Source organism: Lepidochelys kempii, chromosome 4 (assembly GCF_965140265.1).
Source record: "Lepidochelys kempii isolate rLepKem1 chromosome 4, rLepKem1.hap2, whole genome shotgun sequence".
In the NCBI taxonomy this organism is placed as follows: domain Eukaryota; kingdom Metazoa; phylum Chordata; order Testudines; family Cheloniidae; genus Lepidochelys; species Lepidochelys kempii.
Window position 1 is genome coordinate 108,108,595 of NC_133259.1, and position 24,472 is coordinate 108,133,066.

At 40.2% G+C, this 24,472-nt stretch overlaps 1 protein-coding gene across 7 annotated transcripts in view; it reads left to right on the plus strand.

Annotated features, from left to right (window-relative positions):
- KCNIP4 (potassium voltage-gated channel interacting protein 4) overlaps positions 1-24,472 on the plus strand; it is an 862,256-nt gene that overhangs the window by 708,946 nt on the left and 128,838 nt on the right. The window lies entirely within an intron of this gene.

Here is a 24,472-nt window from a genome sequence, read left to right on the forward strand (position 1 = left end):
CTGAAATAAATAAGATGGTTTTCAAAACATTTGTGAACAATGCCAACTTTAAAAGCAATTTTTAAATCTAAGAAAATGGTTTGAATAAATTAAACTTCTTTCCTTGGCTTTATATTACCAGGAAATCTTTTTATTCATTTTTAAAAAATGTTAAAAAGAAAATACTTTCACAGGGGGGAACCCCTGAAACTTTAGGATTTGCTTGAGACGATTAGAGATGCAGTTTTTAAGTCTGGTTCAGAACTGGTCCTTATTTAATCTATCACTTTGTAAACTATAAACATTTCTCTTGATAAACATCTTTCGAACAGCTATGAGTCATCCTGCCCATCCCCCTGCCACTTCAAGGTTGTTCCTTTAAAGTGAAATCTCCAGCAGTTTGTGTCCTATACTTTAGAATTTCTTGTTTCAAAATTACTTCCCTAACGCTGACTTCCAGAAAGAAAGTTGAAAAGTGAACAAAGTTACACCTGAAATACACTGCAATATTTCCATCTTGTTCTTATCTATTTTCCACAGTGACAGTGGCAGACTGTATTACTTCATAAACTTATCTGGGATTACTTATTAGTCTCAGACAACAACACTAATCCAGGTAGACTAGAAAATTCTAAGCTGAAGCTCCCCATGTAACATGGGGTCATCATCAGACTAATTAATTACATTTGTGGTTCTTTCAGAGTGTTTGACATACCTGCAAGATGTAATTGAAAAACTGGCATAGTTAGTGTCATAAATATAAAGGAAAGGGTAAACACCTTTTAAATCCCTCCTGGCCAGAGGAAAACCCTTTCACCTGTAAAGGGTTAAGAAGATAGGATAACCTCGCTGGCACGTGACCAAAATGACCAATGAGGAGACAAGATACTTTCAAAGCTGGAGGGGGGGAGAAACAAAGGTTCTCTCTGTCTGTGTGATGCTTTTGCCGGGAACAGAAAAGGAATGGAGTCTTAGAATTTAGTAAGTAATCTAGCTAGATATGCGTTAGATTCTGTTTTGTTTAAATGGCTGATAAAATAAGCTGTGCTGAATGGAATGGATATTCCTGTTTTTGTGTCTTTTTGTAATTTAAGGTTTTGCCTAGAGGGATTCTCTATGTTTTGAATCTAATTACCCTGTAAGGTTTTTACCATCCTGATTTTACAGAGGTGATTCTTTTACTTCAATTAAAATTCTTGCTTTTTCATTGTTCTTAAGATCCAAGGGTTTGGGTCTGTGTTCACCTATGCAAATTGGTGAGATTTTTATCAAGCATTCCCCAGGAAAGAGGGTGTAGGGTTTGGGGAGGATTTTGGGGGGAGAGACGTTTCCAAGCAGGCTCTTTCCCGGTTATATATCTGTTAGACGCTTGGTGGTGTCAGCAATAAAGTCCAAGGGCAAAAGGTAAAATAGTTTGTACCTTGGGGACGTTTTAACCTAAGCTGGTAAAAATAAGCTTAGGGGGTTTTCATGCAGGTCCCCACATCTGTACCCTAGAGTTCAGAGTGGGGAAGGAACCTTGACAGTTAGCCTCCAAAAATGTATTTTAACATGCTAGTTAATCTTTTATTAACTGAATACCTGTTAAGGCTGTAGTGTATAACGTAACTAAAATTGCAATCCACTGCTTATTCACTGTAAGATCTGCAGAAATATGCATATGCACATTTGTGGAATCATGTATTTTTCTTCGTCACCAGAATATTACTGCATTGGAGTAAGAAAAATATTATCTCAGTACTTTTATGATATTATGAATAGTACACTGTCTATTTGCTGTTCTAATTAAATTTTCTATAATCACCCAGCTCTTTAATGATGTACTGGAAAATTAAGCACTACCCACACTGTACTTGTTTTTTGAGTTAGTTGAACAACAGGAAAAACTTTCATAATTTTTTAATGTTTTTCATCTAAACCATTTTGGTCACCCATGTAAAATTAGTTCTTAGCATTGATACAATTCCATATGGACAAGTGTCAGTATTACACAAATCACAACCAAGATTCACAGAAAAAAACAACCTTGTTGGCAGCCCTAGCAGGAAGGTGAAGAATAAGACCATTAGAGGCTGGACAGCCATCTGTCTTGGATGGTTTACACACCACAAATCCTATATCTTGGCAGGGGGTTAGACTACATGACCCTTGCAATCCCTTCTATCTCCATGGTTTATTATTCTAACCCTGCACCCTGAAATTAGTGTGAGTTTTGCTATTGACTTCACTGAGTGCAAGATCAGACTCTAAGTAAGCATTGAGACTGAGCTATCACCTGATGGATACTCTTAGGTGGGGCTGAGTCTCACTGCCCAACTTATATCCGAAGTGGACAAGTGTGCACTGGCATTGCCTTCACTGTATCTCTTCTGTGAAAGTCTTCAGGGCTCTCAATTAAGGCTCTTTCATGAGAGCTAAATTCACACAGATACATTTAAATAATAGCCTAGAGCACTGCAGGTTAATTATTTCCATCTAAAATCATTGAATAATAGTTTGAAAGCTAGTGAGAGAAACTCCACAAATTATTCATGAACTCTTTGTGGTTTTATCTCAATTTTCTAATGACCATGAAGATCTATATTTTTTAAAGTACAATAATAGTGATGGGAGTTAACCTGCTAGATTATTTTAAATGTATATTATGTTTTTTAATTAAAAATAGTACTGTAGATAGCCACATACTCAAATGGCTGATTAACTATACATCTCAAAGATACTCACCATTGGCTCAAGTCAACAAAAATGATACATAGCCTTCTGTGTCACACGTGACTGCCAAAGCCTAGGAAGGTCAAGTCTCCTAACTCCATGATTGGCTGACTCATGCAGCTGAGAGATCAATAAGTCTGCTCAGCAGCTACATTGATTCTCAAAGGAAGGTCATTGGGATGAACTCTCCTCCACCCGACAACTTTTGAATCTGATTAATTAATCAGACAATACCTTAGTACCCACAAATAGAAGTGTTAAGACTTGACATTAAGATCAAGAACACTGCTATCAGTTTTCAGAGGAAGCATGATAAATTCTTGATACAATACAGTAATATTGCCAAAGAGCAAAACCAGTAGTTGACATCTCCATGTCCAGAAACGGACATGCTCCCAGCCCCCACACATATGATTAAATAAACGCTATCTATGGAGGAAATAAATATGGTCATACCCGCTCTCCTCTGAAACTTCATTCCTGGTTCCTCCTTCACATTCATTCTTTCACCTTAATTTGTTCCTCCTCTCTAACCTTGGTCCCCCTTTCTCCAACTTCTTTTTATCAATCAGTTCCTTTTCTTTATCCCACTCTTCTCATTCACTCTCTCACTTCATTTAGTCTTACTTGTCTCACTTCATTCCATCTCTTTCACTCACTCTCCAGGTGCAGACACAGTGGTGCCCTCACCACCACTCACTCTGGTGCTACTTTTCTGTTCAACTGCTCTTTCTTGTCTTTCTATAACAATGCTTTCTTTTCTCCTCTTTTCCAATCCCCTAACATGCTTTCTCCATCACAAACTCACTCTTCTAAGCAGTGCTGGCCCTTCATTCCAATTAAGATATGAATCAGTTAGTCCCCATCAGAAAATATAAATTCAGTACCTCCAATCCAAATAAGCTCAAGTCACTTCTCTTGACCCCAAATCAAATTTGTTAACATCTAGCCATTCCCATATTCTTGCAGGTTTTCCTTAAACTATGATTTGTAGTGGTGGCTGCCTGCTACGCCATCCTCCACTTCTCTTTCTCCCTCTTCCCATGCTGGGAGGCGAGTCATAATGAACATCTCTGGTCCTCTCCCTCTCAGCTGTGAGTCAGAGAGCCATTGAAAGCATAATCACCACTACCTGAATCTGGGGTGCAGTGATGCTAGCATCTTCTCTTGCCTGTCAGGCCAGGGGAAACAGCACAGAGACTGAGCATCTTCACCTCCCTATTCAAGCCAGGAGAGAGACACTGAGAACGTTTTTACCACTACCACAGACCAAAGGGAAGATAGCACAAGGATGCTTTTACACCTTCCTGCCCAGACTGGGATGGGGGATGGTCAGAACTTTCATAGATTCTAAGGCCAGAAGGGATCTCTTATGATCATAGAGTCTGACCTCCTGTACAACACAGGCCACAGAACTTTCCCAAAACAATTCCTAGAGAATACTTTTTAGAAAAATGTCTAATCTTGATTTTTAAAATGTCAGTGGTAGAGAATACACCATGACATTTGATAAATTATTTCAATTGTCAATTACTCTCACCATTAAAATCGTATGCTTCATTTCCAGTCTGAATTTGTCTAGCTTCAGCTTCCACTCATTGGATCATGTTATATCTTTCTCTGCTAGATTGAAGAGCCCATCATTAAATATTTGTTGTACTTATAGACTATTCAAGTCACTCTTTAACCTTCTCTTTGTTAAGCTAAATACACTGAACTTCTAGAGGCGATCACTTTAAGGCAGCGTTTCTCAAATGTGGCCACTGTGGCCCCAAACGGCCACTGGGGGTTCTTCTTGTGGCCATAACAGCCTCCTGGGTGGTGATTCGGGGGAGGGGTGGTAGAGAGGAAGCAGCGGAGCCACAAACACCAGAGGAGCACACAGGAAGTCTGAGTTCCCCACCAGGGTTTAATTTGTCCTCCGGCTTACCAGGGCTGAGTAAGTCTGTTGTGAAAAGTGGTATTTGTATGTTTGTTAATATCACTTTTCACTGCCTTCTAGCTATCAAGTCTGCTGCTGTGAAAAGTGATATTAACAAACATACAAATACCACTTTTCATAGAAGCAGACTTACTATCTAGCAAGTCATAAAAAAGCAATAAAAAAAGCAAAAAAAAACAAAACCCTAAAACCCACCCAACAAAAGACAAGAACATGCAAAGCACCTTATTAGTGTTTCTATTCTGTTTAGGTCAAGTAAAGAATAGAGACAGCTGTACATTATTTTTATTATTAGGTCTGCCAAAAATCCTACATAAATAAATTATACTGATTTGGACCTATATATGTGCATGTTTATTTGTTTTTCCTAATGCTAATTAAGTATTTTAGGAAAAATTGTCAGAGCAGCCACCAAAAAGAGTTGGTGGCCACACTCTGAGGCCACCAAAATTTTTGTTGTGAGAACCCCTGCTCTCAGGCATGTTTTCTAATCTTTTAATCATTTGTGTTGCTCCTCTCTGAATCCTCTCCAATTTAACAACATTCTTCTTGAATTGTGGGCACCAGAACTCGAAGCAGTATTCCAGTGGATTGCAGTGCTAGATAGAGGTAAAATAACCTCTCTACTCCTACTTGAGATTCCCCTGTTTATGCATCCTAGGATCTCACTAGCTCTTTTGGTCACAGTGTCCCACACTGTGTGCTCATATTCAGTTGATTATCCACTATGACACCCAATCTTTCTCAGAGTCACTGCTTCCCAGGACCTAGCCCCCATCCTGAACTACATTCTTTGTCCAAGATGTATACATTTACATTTAGCTGTATTAAAATACATATTGTTTGCTTGTGCCCAGTTTACCAATCAATCCAGATTGCCCTGAATTCATAACCTGTCCTCTTCATTATTACCTTTCCCATGATTTTTTTGGTCATCTGAAAACTTTATCTGTGATTATTTTGTTTTCTTCAAGGTCTTTAATAATAATGTTAAATAGCATAGGGCCAAGAACCAATCCATGTGGGACCCCACTTGATACAGATGTGCTCAATGATTCCCCATATACAGTTAAATTTTGAGACTGATCACTCAGCCAGTATTTAATTGATTTAATGTGTGCCATGTTACTTTTATATCATTCTAGTTTTTTAATTAAAATATTGTGCAGTACCAAATCAAGTGCCTTACAGAAGTCTACGGATGTTACAACAACATTATTATCTTTATCAACCAAACTTGTAATCTCATCAAAAAAAGATATTGAGATAGTCTCACATGATCTATTTTCCATAAACCCATGTTGATTTGCATTAATTACATTATCCTCCTTTAGTTCTTTATTAATCGAGTCCCCGTATAAGCTGTTCCGTTACCTTGGATTGATGTCAGACTGACAAGCCTAAAATTACCCAGGTTATCTTGTTTACCCTTTTAAAAAAATTGGCACATTAGGTTTTTTTACAGTCTTCTGGAACTTCCTCAGTGCTCCGAAGCTTACTGAAAATCAACAATCGACCAGCAAGCTCCTCAGTCAGCTCTCTTAAAACACTTGGATAGAAGTTAGCTGGAACTGCTGATTTTAAAATGTCTAACTTTAGTAGCTACTGTTTAACACCTTCCAGAAGTACTAGTGGGAGGGAATGATGAGACCATATGATGAGAGTATATAATATCCCCCAGATGCAGAACAGAAATATTTATTGAACATTTTTGCTTTTTCTGCATTATTATTGATAATTCTACCATTTCAATCTAGTAATGAACCAATATGATTGTCATTGTTCTTTTTATTCCTACTATATTTTTAAAACTCTTGCTTATTTTGCTTAACTCTGCTGGCCATAGTTTTCTCTTTGTGTTCCTTGGCTTCCCTTATCAATTTTCTACAATTCCTAACTTGATTTATATTCATTACTATCAACTTGCCCTTTCTTCCCTTTGTTACATTTTTTTTCAGCTGTCTTCACTTCCCCACTAAACTAAATCAGTTTTTTTCCTACCACCAGTGCAGTCTTTTTCCTCAATTTGTGGGATTGTGGCTTTTGGGCATCTGTTAAGGTGTTCTTAAAAAACACCAACTTGTCCTTCATGCACAAGAAGTCCCCTCTGACTTCAAGCAGGAAAGAGAATATGTCATATCCACCAGGTCACCAGTACTGTTCTATCGCTGGCTATCTTGATATCACAGGTTGCACTGAGCCTGTCTCACTCTCTTTCAACTCCTTCTAAAACTGTCCTGTTAGCTGCCTCTCTTCACGACGCTTGAGTTTGCCTAGCAACTGACTTTTTATACCAAATCTTCCCTGCTTCGCCCGTCTGAGCTTCACCCCTCATCATCAGGGAGCAATTAACCACTCAGAGACTTCAAACATCTGGGCTAATGAAAGCTCCAAGGGCTCGAGCCTTGTAAGACATTGATCAAAGCTCCAACTTGATCCTTTTCACCTCCCCAAGCTAAGCCCATGAGGTCTCAGGCATTGTGCAGAGCAGGCTCTTGCCTGAGCTCCCATTGCTGTCCCTGCTTTGAAGCCGAGCAAGAGGCTAGCAGATCAAAGTTCCTACTCTGTACCTGCTCTTTGTTTCCCTCCCCATCTAAGGAATGATGCCTGAGAGAGAATTGATGGCTGGCTCTGGTTGGGACCAAGGCCTCTTCCTGCTTCCTCTTTCTGCTGGTGGCTTTGGGACTTTCTGGGGTGGCAGCAGTGGCCACGTCAGGTTTCCCTGGCTGCTCCTCAACTCTGCTGCAGTGGCTGGCTGGGAATGAGGGATCTCTCCTTCCTGGAAGCTTGGACACTTTTTGGGATGGGAGCAACAAAACTGATCAGACTGCTCCTTCTGCTGTGTTCCTTTTACTTTCCTCCTCTGGTAGATGTCTGTTGTAGTGACTGGCTCTTTTACGGAGGGGAAGACAGGAGGTAGGAGACTGGCTTTGTGTTCTGGCTTACACATTTTCAACACTATTTAAAATTGTTGGCAGAGTTGGGAGTTTCCCTACGTTTAAGACTTTATTTTTTCATACTGAAATTTTCCCAGTGGGCATAAATAACCATCATGCATTGTTTACATCAACTTAGAAAGGGCTTAACCTATGATAGAATATTGAGGGATTTCTAGACACTCACTCAGTGAAGTTCTTCTATGGTGACACCTAGTTTTCCTAAAACCATGACATCCAGAGTATCATTATAATTGATCATCATATTGATAAATCATTATGAATCTGTGTTTTTTTCACACCCTATCTTAAACTCTCCTGCCTAATTGCTTCTTCTGCTAAACTCCTTCAGCATGCAGTTCCTCATGTTTTGCACATTGAATGCCAAATCTATGCAATTTATGCTTTGTCATTTATACCTCTGTTTTCAGACCAACTCGCTCCTGCTGTTTAACTTAAAGCATGGTTCATCACTGCAGAATTGGGCCCAGAATGCTTACTTCAGCAATCAGACTTAGGGCCAGATTCTGTCATCACTTAATGGTGTAAATGGTGTAAATTCAGAGTTACTTCATGGATTCAATAGTCTTAATCCATTTTGTGCCAGTGTAAATGGTGGCAGACTCTGGCCCTTGTCTATGTCTGAGGATCCCATACGATTCAGAAGCCACAAAAAGTATTTTTTAATTGGACTATACCTGAAGGGCCCAGTTCTGCACTGAGATGGTACAGCATCTACTTTGCACAGGTATAGCTGACAGTGTAAGTCTCTGAAAAATCAAGCCTTCACTATCTAATTAAATAAAATAACGAATGGTCATTTTTACTGAATCAGATCATTAAAGCAGCAAGCATTTTTGCATGAAAGAATAAATAACGTCAGAAACTAAGTCAAGGTGAAACAGCCAAAGGGATCATTGTGCCTGTTTTATTTTTCTTGTTTCCACTTTTTTGTTGCCTTTACTTCTCTACTATCCACCAGAAGAAATGTTTCAAATTCTCTGCAGAACATACTTCTTTATGTCCGTTTGTTGCTTTTCTTTTACTATTCCATCTAGATTAGCTACTTCAAGTCTTTACTATACCCTGTATAAGAAATAGTTTTCTCAGCAGCAAATTCTTCTCTGCTCCCAATTTTTTGATTATATTATACCCTTCCATTTGGGAATCTTTTTTGCCAATAGGAGTAGTTTGCATTTTTATGGTCAATTTTAATAATGCTTTAAATTTTAGCTTCATCATCAAGGCCATTTGCAGTTCTCAATGTTTTAGCAAAATTCATATTGAAGCTGAATTCTTTAGGGCTTTTTTTTTAAAAAAAGAAACAATTACACGTTATGTGAATATACAAAAAAAACCAAAACAAAACAGGTTACCTCAATTCAAGTACTGGGATGATGTGATAGAATATTTCCCAAATGCTTTCAAGAGTTAAATAATAATAACACAGGGGAGCACAATAAAAAGCAAGGAACAAAAGCTATTTTGAGATAATCTTAGAAATGAGAGAGAAAGCCGATGAAAGGAAAAACACAGAAAGGCAGTTACAGATAGCATCATTATGTAGGAGAAGGGTATCACACCATTGGTGACAAGAGTGTGTGGAGGGATGGAGGTGAGTTTCGGGAGTGGAGAATAAAATAGAAAGAATTTCTGTGAAATAAGCTGGACAAAGTCCATGGCAAGTTTAAATATCAAGAGGTCATAAGTGATCCTTACCCACTCTGAAAAACGAGGACTGATGCTTAACTATATAACCTCCATTGGTTGCTTAGGAACTCTCTAGGTAGAGGGTAGCAATGAAAATGCTATTAAAGCTGTTCTGCTGTATATTGAACTACAATATTCTAGTTATCTTTAATGAGTCAGAGTGTGATTTGGCAAATGACCCATCTTATCCCACTATATTTATCTATACCTGTATCATGCATCCTTTCTGTAAAATGTTGAAGTGCTGGAATAAAGCTATCACAGTCCTCTTCTGGGAAAGTGGGCATTCCTGAATATGAAATAAAACTATCTGATATGGTTGGTATCAGGGAGTCCTGATTCTACCAGATATTTGTATTCACTAGTTTGTCTTTCAAAAGAAGTCTACTTTTAAATATTTTCTTTTCAGAAATACAGTACAATTATGTCCCAGTCAGAGCAGAAATTGAAAAGTAGGCTATGTAGTTGTCTCAGGCTATTGAGAAAGAGCATTATATTCAGAGGGTTGTTGGCTATTAAGTTCTCTAGTTCAGTATTTCAGGTTTTTTCCCCAGAATGCCTTTGAGCATCCCAGACTGAAAATGAAAAATGGAGATTACTTTGCTTTGGAGAAGCTTCAGAAAAGGAACCTGCCCTGAAACTATTATAGGGGCATAAGTTACTTTTACAGTTTTTAAAATTACATGCCTACCGCCTTGCTCTCCCAAGATTACTTTTGTCTCATATTGCAATTTCACCTCTAATTTGGAACCTTCTTTTTCTTCTTAAGTCTATTTCTCCCTCCTCCCCTTCCCCTGAGAGAACTTTCTTGATGTTTTTATAGGTCTGTCATGATTTGTATCTGTTACAATTGGTTGAATAGCTTGCTTTATATTCATCCAATACCTACCAGGAGCAGAAGGTGATGAAACTGGATGCTACTACAATGTCCAAAAGATTAATTCGATGCAGTCTGATCCAATGTGAACCTCGCCACCTGCTCACCCACTTCACATTTAATTCAAACTAGACTTCCAAGGTTAAGCTGATTAAATATAGCCATTGCCATAATAAGCCAGTTAATTTTATGCACATGCTCTGTGTGTGTGATAAAATGAATCCCATATTATCAGGGCATTGGTACATTTCTCAACTGTTTACTTAGTGATTGCTCTTAAACTCTCAGCTGCCTAAGTTCAAGTGACAGGAAACATCTCTAATACTTTGAGATGGGGTTTATATTCAAAAATATTAATAGTTTATTTATAGGATGACCAGATTTTCCTGTTTAAAAACTGGATGTTTGTCCATGGTAGGAGGGGACTATGTGGTATAGTTAGAAGGCGGTTAGGGAGTTTTGCATAGGAGAAGGGAAGGCAACAAGGATAGCCATTTTCCCTCTTCTTCTTCGGGTAGTATCCCTATGGGTGCTCCACTGTAGATATGTCTCTGTGTCCCTGCTCTGCTGATCGGAGAATTTTGGTAGCAGTGTCTGTTTGGTCTGCGCATGCATTGCCCTCCCCCGTGCTCTGCCATGAGGCTAACCAATGCTGCACAGTCGAACACTCCTCAGTTCCTTCTGAATTGCCCCTGGCTAGAGTTGGAGCTTTAGCTGTCGATTAGCGCAGATCATTAACTTCTTCAGAATTGTTAATTTTAGCTACCTTTTTGGAGCTCTCCTTTCTTTACTTTACTCCTTTATCTTTATTACCAAAAGAATCCCCCTTTATTTTAGACTTTGTTTTTGTTTGGCACACACACACAAACACACCCGATCTGGAGACACCCTCCCCAAGATGGTGTATGCCTGGTTCACCAGGTTCCTAGGAGTGTCTCAGAAGCAAGGAATCTATTTCGGTGACTGATGGATACTCTTGGTGCGTCTGCTGTCTAGGAGAGAACCACATTCTACAGAAGTGTGGTTTGTGCCAACAACTGAAGCCCAGATCCAGAAAGGATAGAGAACTGAGACTCAAGCTTCTCCTAAGGGAGGCAGCCTTTGAATCACCCTCTGAGCCACTCCAAGACCCCAGATGGTGGGAAGCCTTACCACAACCCTCTACTCTAAGGGAGGTGAGCCCAAGAAGATGCCCATGAGCCATTCACATAAGGCCTCTAAGAAAAGGGCCATGAGTCCCCCAGCAAGCCCTGACTGAGCTGAAAATGATCTCTGGCTCACTCGGTCTCATCGGTACCAACAGCACTGAAGTCATCTAAGTCTAGTACCTAGGCTTGCGTGGTACCACCCCACCTAAGCATGTTGGCCTGCCAAAGTACCCAGTGGGCATGGACAAGGAATCATCAATAGTGACTGGATTTGAGAAATTCAGAGAATCCACCCTGGGGAAGTTTCCTTTGGTACAGACATTGGTGTCGGTACTGTCTTTGGCTTGCCAGGTACTGGGGGACCGCACTATCAGGTCCAAATCACCGACTCCTTTGATGTAGACATCTGTGCACTGACAGCCACCACCAGTGCTGACACCTTTGACACCGCCGGACTTCCAGTACGTGACAAACCTTTGGTGTCTGATGCACCGGATTCACATTTACTCAGTACCAGGGCCCCGGTATCGAGTCCACTCGGAACTCCAGACTTGCTGGCAACATCATGCTGTACATCCACTTTTTCATCCATTGAGTCAGATAGTGAGCAAGAAGACATGGTTTCTTGCCTCTTCTCTCACCCAATTCCAGTATGGACCTCAGTTGTACTATCCCACCACCCAGCCTCCTTGGTATGGGTAGCCATGGTACCAAGCACCAGGCCCCTTCCTACCCTCTCAGTGAAGGAGACCATTGGCAGGCACCATGCCTCCTGTGGCTCTAGTGTGGCTTATAAAGAGCCAAAGAGACATTCTACTTTGGCTGCTGCATCAAGGGCATGCAAACCCCCTGAACAATTGAGAGGAACAAGAGGCTGAAGTCAAAGAGGAAGCTACCCCCCACCTGACTAATTTCTCATCGTCCTCACCAGATGAGATGGTGATGCCCCCTCTACCATCGTTGGTAGATGACTTTAAGATGTTTCAGGAGCTGGCCCAGTGAGTGGCAGAGGCACTGCAGATAGCACTACAGGAGGTAACTAGTCACACTACAAACTAGTGCACATTTTACATTCTTCTACCTTGTCCAAAGTAGCTCTCCCTATTAACAAGGCCCTCTTGGACCCTGCCAAACTCATATGGCAGAACCCTGCATTAGTCCTGCCAATATGCAATTAGGCCAACAAAAAGTATTACATCCAAGCAAAAGACGGAATTTCTCTTCTCCCACCCACCTCTCAATTTGATCATCATGGACGTGGAGGCTGCCAGCACATTTCAAATCCACTCACTACAACCAGGACTGGAAGTATCTATATCTTTTGGGGAGAAAAACATATTCATCAGCCACTCTTCAGTTCCATATTGCAAACTATCAAGCCTTAACAGCAAAATACAATTTCTTAAACTACTCAAAACTCAATTCCTTTATTGAGCAGCTCCCAGAGTTGCACAAAGAGCAATGTAAAGCCATTGTTAATTAAATCTAACTGGCGGCAAAGACATCACTTTAGTCTACACTTGACGCAGTTGACATGGTGGCATGCTCCATCTCGATTGCCGTCATGATGAGACAAGCCTCTTGGCTGCACTTATGTGGGTTCCCCAAAGAGGTGCAAACAACTGGGGAGGACCTTCTCTTTGAAGGTACAAAACTGTTACCTCCCAAGATGGACACTTCTCTTCACACTTTAAAAGACTCCTTGATGGCTCAGAATCTGGGCAGAAGAGAAATATAATCCTCAGCCTTCATTCAGACCTTGTTCACCATAATATTCATCTCAGAGATCATATGAACCCCAGAGAAAGAAGTCCCCAAATGGAAACTGTTGGGCTCTAACCTAGTTCTTCACAGCCATCCATTTAAAAATGACAGTTTTGTCAGGTTGGCTGAGGTCCCCCACAGACCACTCTCCTCAATAACATCCAATGCTGGAAAACCTCTCTCATCCCTATGGATGCCGTCTCACCCCGTTCTGCAGCACCTGGGACCAGATAACCTCTGACAAATGGAGGTTGGAGATTATTCACGTCCCTCCCCCACCCATTCACCCTTCCCCATCCCTCTTCTCATAAGAGCCTGCTACAAGAGATAGACCGTCTCTTCAGCATAGGAGTCATAGAGTTGGTGCTCATACATTTAAGAAGCAAAGGTTTTACTACTTCCTGATACTCAAGAAAAAGGGAGATTGGAGATCCATATTAGACTTCAGAGCACTCAACAAATTTGTCAAGGCTCAGAAGTTCAGGATGGTCATATTGGCGACAATTATTCCAGCGTTAGAAAAGAGAGACTGGTTCTTGGCACTTGACCTATAAGATGCTTACTTCCACATGTCAGACATACTGAGTCACAGATGATACCTCAGATTCATACTATGCCAAGACCACTACCAGTACAGAGTACTCCCTTTTGGCCTCTCGTTGGCCCCCACAGTATTCTCAAAGGTCCTCTCATGGTGGTGGCTCACTTACGCTCCCAGGACATTATGATTTACCCTTACCTGGACAATTGCCTCCCCTGGGTGCGTTCTTTTGCCGAAGCCCAGTGAGTTACTCAGACTACCCTGGATCTTTTCAAGAACCTGGGTCTGCAAATCAATGCACAAAAATCTACATTAAAACTGGTACAAAGACTAGAATTCATAGGAGTAGACCTCAACTCTGTCCGAGCAAGAGCGCTCCTCCTACACACAGATTCCTCCGTTTCTTCACGCTTAGAGTTCAATCCAGCCCCCAAATATCAGCCAGACATTGCCTTCAACTTCATGGCCATGGGCACATTGGTGATACCTCATGCCAGATTCTGCATGAGATGCCTGCAATCATGGTTCAGTTCGGTTTACAGAATGAACAAGAACAACCTAGACAAACTGCTATTGATGCCCACTAAAATCAAACAATCCCTGAATTGGTGGAAAGACCCAGCAAACTCTTGTATGGGAATCCAGTTTGCTCAAACTTCCCCCATCACTAATTCTCACCACCACAGCATCCCTCATAGGATGGGTTGCACATCTCAATGATCAAATGGTCTCCTTCCAAGACATGCCTTCACATCAATTTACTCAAACTCAGAGCAGTCAGGAATGCCTGTGCTCACTTCTTGCCGATGATCAGAGGTACACACACAAAGGTCATGACAGACAATATAGCCTATATGTATTACATAAACCATCAAGGAGGTGCCAGTTCACCCTCCTTTTGTATGGAAGCACTAAAGCTATAGAGTTGGTGCATTTCCCATAATGTTACAATATCAGTGGCTTACTTACCAGGAGTACATAACATGATAGTGAACTGTTTCAGACACAAATTCCTACATGACCATGAGTGGGAGATGGACTCCCACTTCAAAACATATTCCAGTGATGGGAGCCACCGATAATAGACTTGTTCACTTCTTACTGGAACAAGAAATGCCCACTGTACTGCTCCAGAGTGGGTATTGGCCAGCATTCCATGAGGGACTCTCTCCGCTTCTCACGGGACAAGGGCCTCCTTTATGCCTTTCACTCATTCCCTCTATTGCTGAAAGTCTTGTTGAAAGTAAAAAAGAGAAAAAGCAAACATCCTACTGATCTCTCCCACCTGGTCCAGACAGACATGGTACCCTTACCTGTCACAAATAGCTCTGTATCCACCAATGACTCTTCTGATCATTCCTTACCTCCTCTTGCAGAACAAGAGATGCACTCTCCATCCCAACCTGTGGATAATATAGCCTCAGAGTCTTCAGGTTCTAGCTCATAGAGACATCATGCTCTGAAGAGGTACAGGAAGTGTTATTACACAGTAGGAAAATGACTACATGTCGTACTTATCTACAGAATTGGACTAGGTTCCAGATCTGATGCCAGTCCAAAAGATATGGCCACACCGGATATGGCTACCCTACCCATAGTCCTAGACGATACGTTGGATCTCAAGAAATTGGGACTTTAGAAGGGTACTCAATTTTTTCCCCACCTGATTACAAAGAGGTTTCTCAAAGGCGTAGTTGGACCTCTTTCCCCAACCCAAGCTTCCTACCCCACAATGGGACCTCAATCCAGTGTTACAATGACTGATTAGACTCCCCTTTGAACCCATGGCCACTTGTTCTTTAACTCGCCTTTCCGTGAAGATATCATTCCTGATTGCCATCACCTCGGCAAGAAGGGTAGGGGAGATAGTGGCCCTGATGGCACATCCCCCATTCACAGCGTTCTTCCCCGACAAAGTCACGCTTAGACCACATCCAAAGTTCACCCCCAAGGATTTCATGTGAACCAACACATTTACCTGCCAACCTTTTATCCTAAGCCTAAGCAGGATAATAGCCATCCTCCATATGCTAGATGTAAGGAGAACATTGGTCTTTTCTTTGCACTGGACAAGATTTTTTAGAAAATCTCTGAGACTCTTCCTCTCCATTTCAGACGGGTCCAAAAGCACAGTGATTTCAGCTCAAAGACTCTCTAAATGGCTCTTGAACTGTATTAAACTCTGTTACCAGGTTCCAACTTAGTACCTCCATCTACAGTCTGCACACACTTTACGAGACTGGTTTCCTCATCCATCGCCTTCTCCAAGGGTATCCCTATATCAGAAATCTGCAGAGCAGCTACCTGGGTATCGGCACATACCTTTCCAGAACACTATGCAATCCTGGGGGACTCTGCTGCAGATGCCAAATTTGGCACCACAGTACCATCATCCATAACAGACTTGACTCTGAAGCCCCAGCCTTCAGTGAGGGGCCAAACAGACACTGCTACCAAAATTTTCCAATCAGCAGCGCAAGGATGCAGACACACCTACAGTGGAACACCAATAGGGGGACACATCTCGAAGAACCATCATTACTGCAGAAGGTGAGTAACTTCTTCTTGTGCTTTGTCTTTTTTTCCATTTCTTCATCTTTATCATGCCTTCTTTCGTCCTCTCTCTTTCCATCATTTCCCTTTTCCTCTTGCCTTCCTAATTCAAACCCTCATATCTCCCACTTCCTCTGTTTGGCACATTTAGTAATTCTCAGGCCTTTCTCTCAACCCACACATAATCTTTGTTTCCAAGCCCTCCGCCCCACACCATCTCATTCTCACCTGTAGTTCCGTGAAGGTGAGCAGAAAAGTAGATGCCTGTCTCTCATCTAGGTCAGTAGCAGCATTGTACAGCTATGCTGGCTGTAGGCTTGCCTTTCAATGCCCAGGGTCTTAGACTGCACATGACTGTGACTCTTATAGAAGGCTGATTTGAAGTGGGTGCGCACAGACAGGTTTCATGGGTGGGAGAGCAACTCCAGTGTTGTATGACCAATCTCTGCAATGGTTCCTAAAATGCATATGTTTGCCCATCTTGCCATTAGTTTAATCAATTCAGCTTCTTAGTGGCTCCTTCAGGTGACAGATTTTCTGGGGTTTACACAACTCTGCATTCTATGAAGCTGATGGGGACATACTGTGTGCGACCATTGTTAGTTTTCTGGCAGGGGAGGAGAGGACAGGAATTGTTTTTTAAAAAAATACAGGGGATATATAACTGGTGGTAACTTGCAGGCCTGGCAAAAAATGCTTAGGCTGGCCATAGTTATAAAGAACAGCCAGCTTACAGCTCTAGGAGCTCTGTTTTTGCCTCTACCATAGAGACTTGGCTGGTCAGGCATGATGATTGTGTTGTAAACTATTATATTGCTTGTCCAGTTTGGTTACATAAGTAGTCCCTGTGAGGATTATGCCTTGGCTGCCTGCACAAGTCATGAACTGTGAAAATGAAACTAAACTTTCTTTTGTCCCCATCTCCTCTCCATCTGAGCTTATCCCTGACCACCATATTGGGACTGCCAGCTGTTTTGACTTTGGGAGAAAATGAGTTGTACAGCTGAAATTGAGCCCACTTCAAGGTGCCTACATGAGACACCACTCATTTAATTATTGTACAAGACTGTCACCTGCTAGTAAAATATTAATTTGGAAATGTGACCTGTGCAGCTAGGCATGATTCATTAACTGCTTGGTTTTATGGGACTTGTACTAACCATCCTCCAAAAAAATCACATTTGGGAGTGTTAGAGCATGGGGATTTTCCTCCTTACAAAGAAAAATGACCCAATTATTGGTACAAAAGGGGATGTACCCTGAGCCTCATTGCCTCCCCCACCTATCATGACTTTGTGATAATTATTATCCAGAGGAGACATAATGTCTAAGGGAAAATATTATTTGCTATTTTATTCACTTGCCATCTGTAGACTTACATGCCAGGAAGAAAAACAGTAACTATAGTTCAAAAACATGACTTGTGATCTAAACAGGGCTGTAAATTATGAAACAGTACTCTGCTTGATTTCTCTGCCCAGGAAAATAAGTAAGAAAGATTACTCTGTACACAACTTTTCCAGACTGAAACTGAGAGAAATAAAGGCAGAAAGGGACCATCATTATAATTTCGATAATGTTTTTCCTGTGAAAAAACATTTATTGCCATCAATGCTCACTTCACCCAGAATTCATGTCTCATCTTCTGCTGCTGCTATCTGACATTTATATGTAATAGCATCCTTGGTATGAGAGAGTGTGTGTCACGAGAGAAAAATGACTACATGCTTGTAACACTATTCTCTTCTGGAGGGTCTAAAATGGAGCAGCACAGATGTATGAATCTATGATTTATTTTCAGGTTTCAAGGTTTCTAAAGATGAAATGTATTCTTGATGCTTTGAAACAATGTGTTTTCTTTCTGCCTTTCAACTATTATCTTTAATCTTATTTTGTGTGATTTTTTTCTCATTATTTGCTTTTGTATTTGTTTTCCTTTATGTACTTAACCTGTAATTAATATTTTAAGCTAGGCTGGTAATGCGTTGGCAATGGCAACTGGTTTGCTGGTTAGGTGACTTGAAACCTGTGAAGTGGACAGAAATAGAGGGCAATTTAGCTATGGATTTGGTCACAGAAAGTTGAGAACATTGCCCTCACCAGCTGGTGACAGCAGCTACTGCCAAGTGAAAAATGGAACAGGATTGTAATTGGGAGCTGCTCACATACAGCCTTTGCCAATGTTAAGATGGTAAATGAAGCCTACAAAAAGAGAGGAAAGATGAGGAAAGTTAAGGAAAAAAGAATGTAGAAAACATTGTTGATACCAATGGGTTCAATTCTTTATTGATAAGATGTCAGATAACTTGGTTCAATCAGATTATATAAATCAGCACAATAGAAAAGGAGTTGATAATTTACCCAGTCTTCATTATTCCAAATTTATTACAATTACTATCTGTTTTTTATACCTCAGCTGTTTACAACAGATAGAAAATTCTACTTGATTAATTAAAGACCTTAAACACCTGTTCTTATCTAATTTCCAATTATTTTGCACATCACAAAGGCATCTTATACCTGTTATCCCTAAAACATATAACTAGCACTGCTCATATTTATCAAATCTTGTTTTTCCCAGTTTCTACATGTACAAGGAACAGAGATTGCGCACGGTTTACTACAAATATATTTCCACTATATGCTTGGCATGATTTGCAAAGCATACTTGGGAGTATGGCATGTAGTATAGTATAAGTATAGTATAACTTTTAGAAGTATAGCAGAATCCCATTTATCTGATCTAACTGGGACTGGGACCAGGACCAGGACCAGATCGGATAATAAAAATCCAGATAAACTGGAGAACGGAAAAGTGCAATGTTGCAGCGCCATCTAGTGACCACAGGAGAATTTGCCCCCTTATGGACCAGTGTGCCGCTGGTTGTGGTTAACATGGAGGATCAGATAAATGGAGTTCTACCTTATATGATATTGGCTAACCATGTGAATAAATTTTCAAGGTACTGAAATTAATTCATCACCACCACTAAAGGGAGAACCGCCTGAGGTTTTGTGGTTTTGTTTCTTCCATTACTGCCTTGATGTCATCTGGTGAGTTGTTTTTGAGTTGGATTATAAATAGGGCTGTCAAGCGATTAAAAAAATCATGATTAATGGCACAATTAAAAAAAATTAATCACGATTAATCGCACTGTTAAACAATAATAGGATACCACTTATTTAAACAGTTTTGGATGTTTTCTACATTTTCAACTATATTTATTTCACTTACAACACAGAATACAAAGTGTATAGTGCTCACTTTATATTTATTTTTATTGCAAATATTTGCACTGTAAAAACCAAAAGAAATAGTATTTTTCAATTCACCTAACACAAGTACAGTAGTGCAATCTCTTTATCATGAAAGTTGAACTTACAAATGTATAATTATGTACACAAAAAAACTATTCAAAAATAAAACAATGTAAAACTTTAGAGCCTACAAGTCCACTAAGTCCTACTTCTTGTTCATCCAATCGCTCAGACAAACAAGTTTGTTTAAATTTGCAGGAGATAATGCTGCCCGCTTCTTGTTTACAATATTACCTGAAAGTGAGAACAGGCATTCACATGGCACTGTTGTAGACAGTGTCGCAAGATATTTATGTGCCAGATGCACTAAAGATTCATATGGCCCTTCATGCTTCAATCACCATTCCAGAGGACATGTGTCCTTGCTGATAACGGGTTCTGCTCAATAACCATCCAAAGCAATGTGCACCGATGCATGTTCATTTTCATCATCTGAGTCAGATGCCACCAGCAGAAGGTTGATTTTCTTTTTTAGTGGTTCACGTTCTGTAGTTTCTGCATCGGAGTGTTGCTCTTTTATGACTTCTGAAAGCATGCTCTACACCTTGTCCCTCTCAGATTTTGGAAGGCATTTCAGATTCTTAAACTGTGGGTTAAGTGATGCAGCTATCTTTAGAAATCTCACATTGGTACCTTATTTGTGTTTTGTCAAATCTGATGTGAAAGTGTTTTAAAAACAAACAACATGTGCTGGCTCATCATCTGATGATGATATAACATGAAATATATGGCAGAATGTGGGTAAAACAGCATAGGAGACAAACAATTCTCCCACAAGGAGTTCAGCCAGAAATTTAATTAATGCATTATTTTTTTAACGAGCATCATCAACATGGAATCATGTCCTTTGGAATGGTGGCCGAAGCATGAAGGGGCATATGAATGTTTAGCATATCTGGCACATAAATACCTTGCAATGCTGGCTACAAAAGTGCCATGCGAACGCCTGTTCTCACTTTCAGGTAACATTGCAAATAAGAAGCAGACAGCATTATCTCCCATAAATGTCAACAAACTTGTTTGTCTTAGCGATTGGCTGAACAAGAAGTAGGGCTGAGTGGACTTGTAGGCTCTAAAGTTTTACATTGTTTTGTTTTTGAATGCAATTATTGTAACAAAAAAAATCTGCATTTGTAGGTTGTACTTTCACCATAAAGAGATTGCACTACACTACTTGTTTGAGGTGAATTGAAAAAATACTATTTCTTTTGTTTGCCATTTTACAGTGCAAATATTTGTAATAAAAAATAACCATATAAAGTGAGTACTGTCTAGTTTGTATATTGTTGTAATTTAAATCAATATATTTGAAAATATAGAAAAACATCCAAAAATATTTAATAAATTTGAATTGATATTCTATTATTTAACAGTGTGATTAAAACTGTGATTAATCACGATTAATTTTTTGAGTTAATCACGTGAGTTAACTGCGATTAATCGACAGCCCTACTTATAATCATAGAGTCAAATTCTGCTCTTACCCAGTGTAAATCTGTAATAACTCCGTTGACCTTTGGACTTATGCCATTGTAAGAGAATATGGTTTATAGTAAATAACAAAAGCCACTCTTAGAATATGTCTTTATAGTAAAGTTAACCTGGGTGATCAGTACCTGGGTTAGCCTTGCTCAGGTCTGACCAGCCACATTGCAAAGCCATCTGAGTTAATGAGTCCACACTGGTATAGTACTTACTGTGTCAGGCATTAGGACTTCTGGAGTCATATGGTTCTCTAGTGCTGCAGGAGGCTGAACTGCTGTATGATTCTTTCCTAGTGAATTGTGGAAGAACTTGTCTGTCCTGGGCACATGGGAGGAATTGTGGGGAGGCATTGGTAGACTATCAGCACTCCAGTGGTTTAGCTTGTATCTTCATTGCAAAGTGGGTGAATTATCATCCCAAGTGTAAGCAGCACATGAGCTTTAGCCTAGCCCTAGGAAAGGCTAGCTAGCTTGAGTATAAATGTGCACCACAATCAGGCCAGAGGGTTTGTGTATAGATGGCAACCCCTGAGTAAGACCCAAGCTAACTTTGCATTGAAGATAAGCCCTTAAATAAACCAAACCAAGAAGAGTTGAGAAAATCAGGCCTATGAATCATTATAGATATGCTAAGTAGTACTGTTATCTACTAGCACTTCAGTTTTCACAGCCTATTTCGCAGTGGGGAGATGTCTACAGTATTCCACAACAAAATACTATGATATTTGGCCTTAACTGGTTTTTTTTCCCCCACAGTCTCAGCAGAGATTAAAAAACTGAGCATGCATATGGCCAGATTGACATACTGTGTTGAATAGTACTTTACTCTATGAACAGATCCATTGAAATCAATGGAGCTACTCATGAAGTAAGGTGAAAGAGTGAGTTTCATAATCTGACTCATAATGATTCTACTGTGCTTTTCAATGCAGAATCAGGGCACATGGTAGGGCAGTGAACAACCTTGCTCTGTCATCTTCTAGGTTCCTACAGGTTATGTTATGTCTGGCTGGGCAGTGTGAGGAATTTGTACTGTATTCTGTGAGTAAATAATGGCCACTCTGTCAACTTTTACCAGCACTAAATTCACTTCTAAAAATTTAATAACTTAGACACTTTACATTTTCCTCTACAATACTAAAAATGGTTACCATGTTGTCCATTATAATTACTTATTGAACTCACTGACCTGTCGTTATGGAGCTGGACACCTAAATTTTCCTGTCTGTACAGTCCCCATCCTCCATTCTGAGGGTACGGACTTGCGCTTCTTCATGAAAACTGTTCCGTATGTCATCTCAATGTTTCAGGGAAGCAATCCTTCAGGTTAAGCATTCACAAAATGTGGGTGGAGATTCCTTGGAGGTTGCAAGGATTGTACTGGGTGGCTGTACCATCACAGATGCCTGTATAATCCCAGGATGAACTCATTGCAGCCACCAGAGGGTATAAGCTTGCTTGCTGATTCACTGTGCTATGAGAAGATTGGCCAACCCCTTTACTTTATACCCATTCTTAGTGTAAAATCTTTATAAACAAAAACGTTCTTTGTAACCCTGAAGATATATGCAGTAGTCTTCAATGTGAGAACAAAATTATGCTGTTCTACCTCTTGTTTACCCCTTCTTGTATTGTCATCTCTTCCAGTTTTTCTCAATTTACCTTTGGCATTGATGATGCAAGTAGATGAGCTACAGTTAAGCTCACATGGACTCCATTGAATTCTATGGTCACAAGGGTAGCAAATCCAGGATCTTGGATTGCAAGTTCTTTAGGAGAAGGAATACATCTTTTATTGGTTTTGTAAAATACCTCACACGTCTGCAGAACTATATAGGTAGTAAATAGTAATAAAGTTGATGAGTTAGGATTAAGTTTCACTGGAATGCATTGTTTCCAGAATTAGTAACACAAAACAAAATAATAAAGATAAAACAAGACTCTTCAGCAAGCTAGATCTATATCTAGCTCACAACACAGTTGTTAGACAGCCTAGCTACTCTGCCAGTCAAAAGAAAACCTGAGTTTCATAGGTCACTTTTATATTCAAAATAATCTTTGAAGCTTGAGCCGTTCCTTGAGGCAGGGACGGTCTGTTACGATGGGTCTGTGCAGTGCCTCGCATAGTGGGGTCCCTATCCTGAGTGGCGCCACTGGGCACTACAGTAATACAAATAATAATGCATTAATTGTTGTTGTTAAACAGTTTTTCAAAATAGATTCCCTGAGAGTTAATTCAGACTTCCTTGGCCCTGTGCTGAAACTGCCCCCCCCCCCCCAGCCACTCACAAAAGCTGACATTGCCTCAGATTTTCTCCCCTATCTGCTTTCCCTTCAGGACTGTGACTTGCATCTTTTGCCTTCTCCCTCCCTTCCTCTTCCCACCCCCATCACTCCCCACCAAAGCCTTTCCTTCTTTCCTCACTTCTTTCAACTTTTTAAAAACGTTTTCCCAACTTTTTTCTTTGTTTGTTTTTAATTTTTAAAATCTTTTTAAAAGATCAACCTTTAAAAATACTTTCATTTCCTCAGATAGCACTGCAGGCTCCACAGACTGTTTCCGCTTGCTGGCGGTGGTAGGATGGACAGTCTGTGTTCTAGTCACTCAGATTCAGGAGACGAGAGGAAGTTACATGGCTTGTCTTCATAACGCTTTCCACTCAAGCGTTCAGCACAAGCACAGAACCCCAGTTGGAACACCCCAAAATTATCCAGTTCACTAGGGTGTAGCAGCTGTCCTGCCAGAACCATCAATGGGCTTCACCACACCTCATTCCTTCCCCACTCATTCTTCACCCCTGCTACCAGAACAGGAACTCTCAGGAAAAGTGCTGCCCTTTGTCAGCTGAATGTGGTAGAGATGAGAAGTGTGGGAATTGCATAATACCCAGATTGAGCACTACCTTGCTCAGGAAGATAAATCAGTTATCTGCTTTACAGTGCTTAACTCTGTCTCTTGCCTTAAACATCAGTCTAGAAGATTGTCTGTGTGTGTTGTACGTTTTGTTTAACATGTACCCAAGAGGCTTGAAGTCGCAGATATCTATTCTGGCCACTCCTTTTCCACTAATGCAGGCTAACATTCGTGCCAGTAATAATCTTCCTCATTTCTTAACACTTATTTTGACTAAATAGCCATATCCTCATTTCTTGTCATTTATATATAAAAATGTGTAATGAGTAGTTATAATTATTGATATGTCAAAGAACAAAGAACGGAGGAATGGCTGGGTATGGAGTAGCATTGTAATTTTCAGGAAAGGCAAAAGTGCCAGCTGGTGATCACAGTTGCTAAATGAATTATATGGTCCAAACATTTGATGCAAACTCATTTGTGGAGCTGGAGAACCTTTACGTGGGACAACAAAACAGTTTTTTTTTTCATATTTGAATCACATGGCAATTAAAATAATTACAATAAAGTGAAGTGCTTGTAAATATTTTGTAACTTAAATCTTTAAAAACACCCACACTTCTTGTTCTCTGTTAAAGACATGAGTTAGTGTCT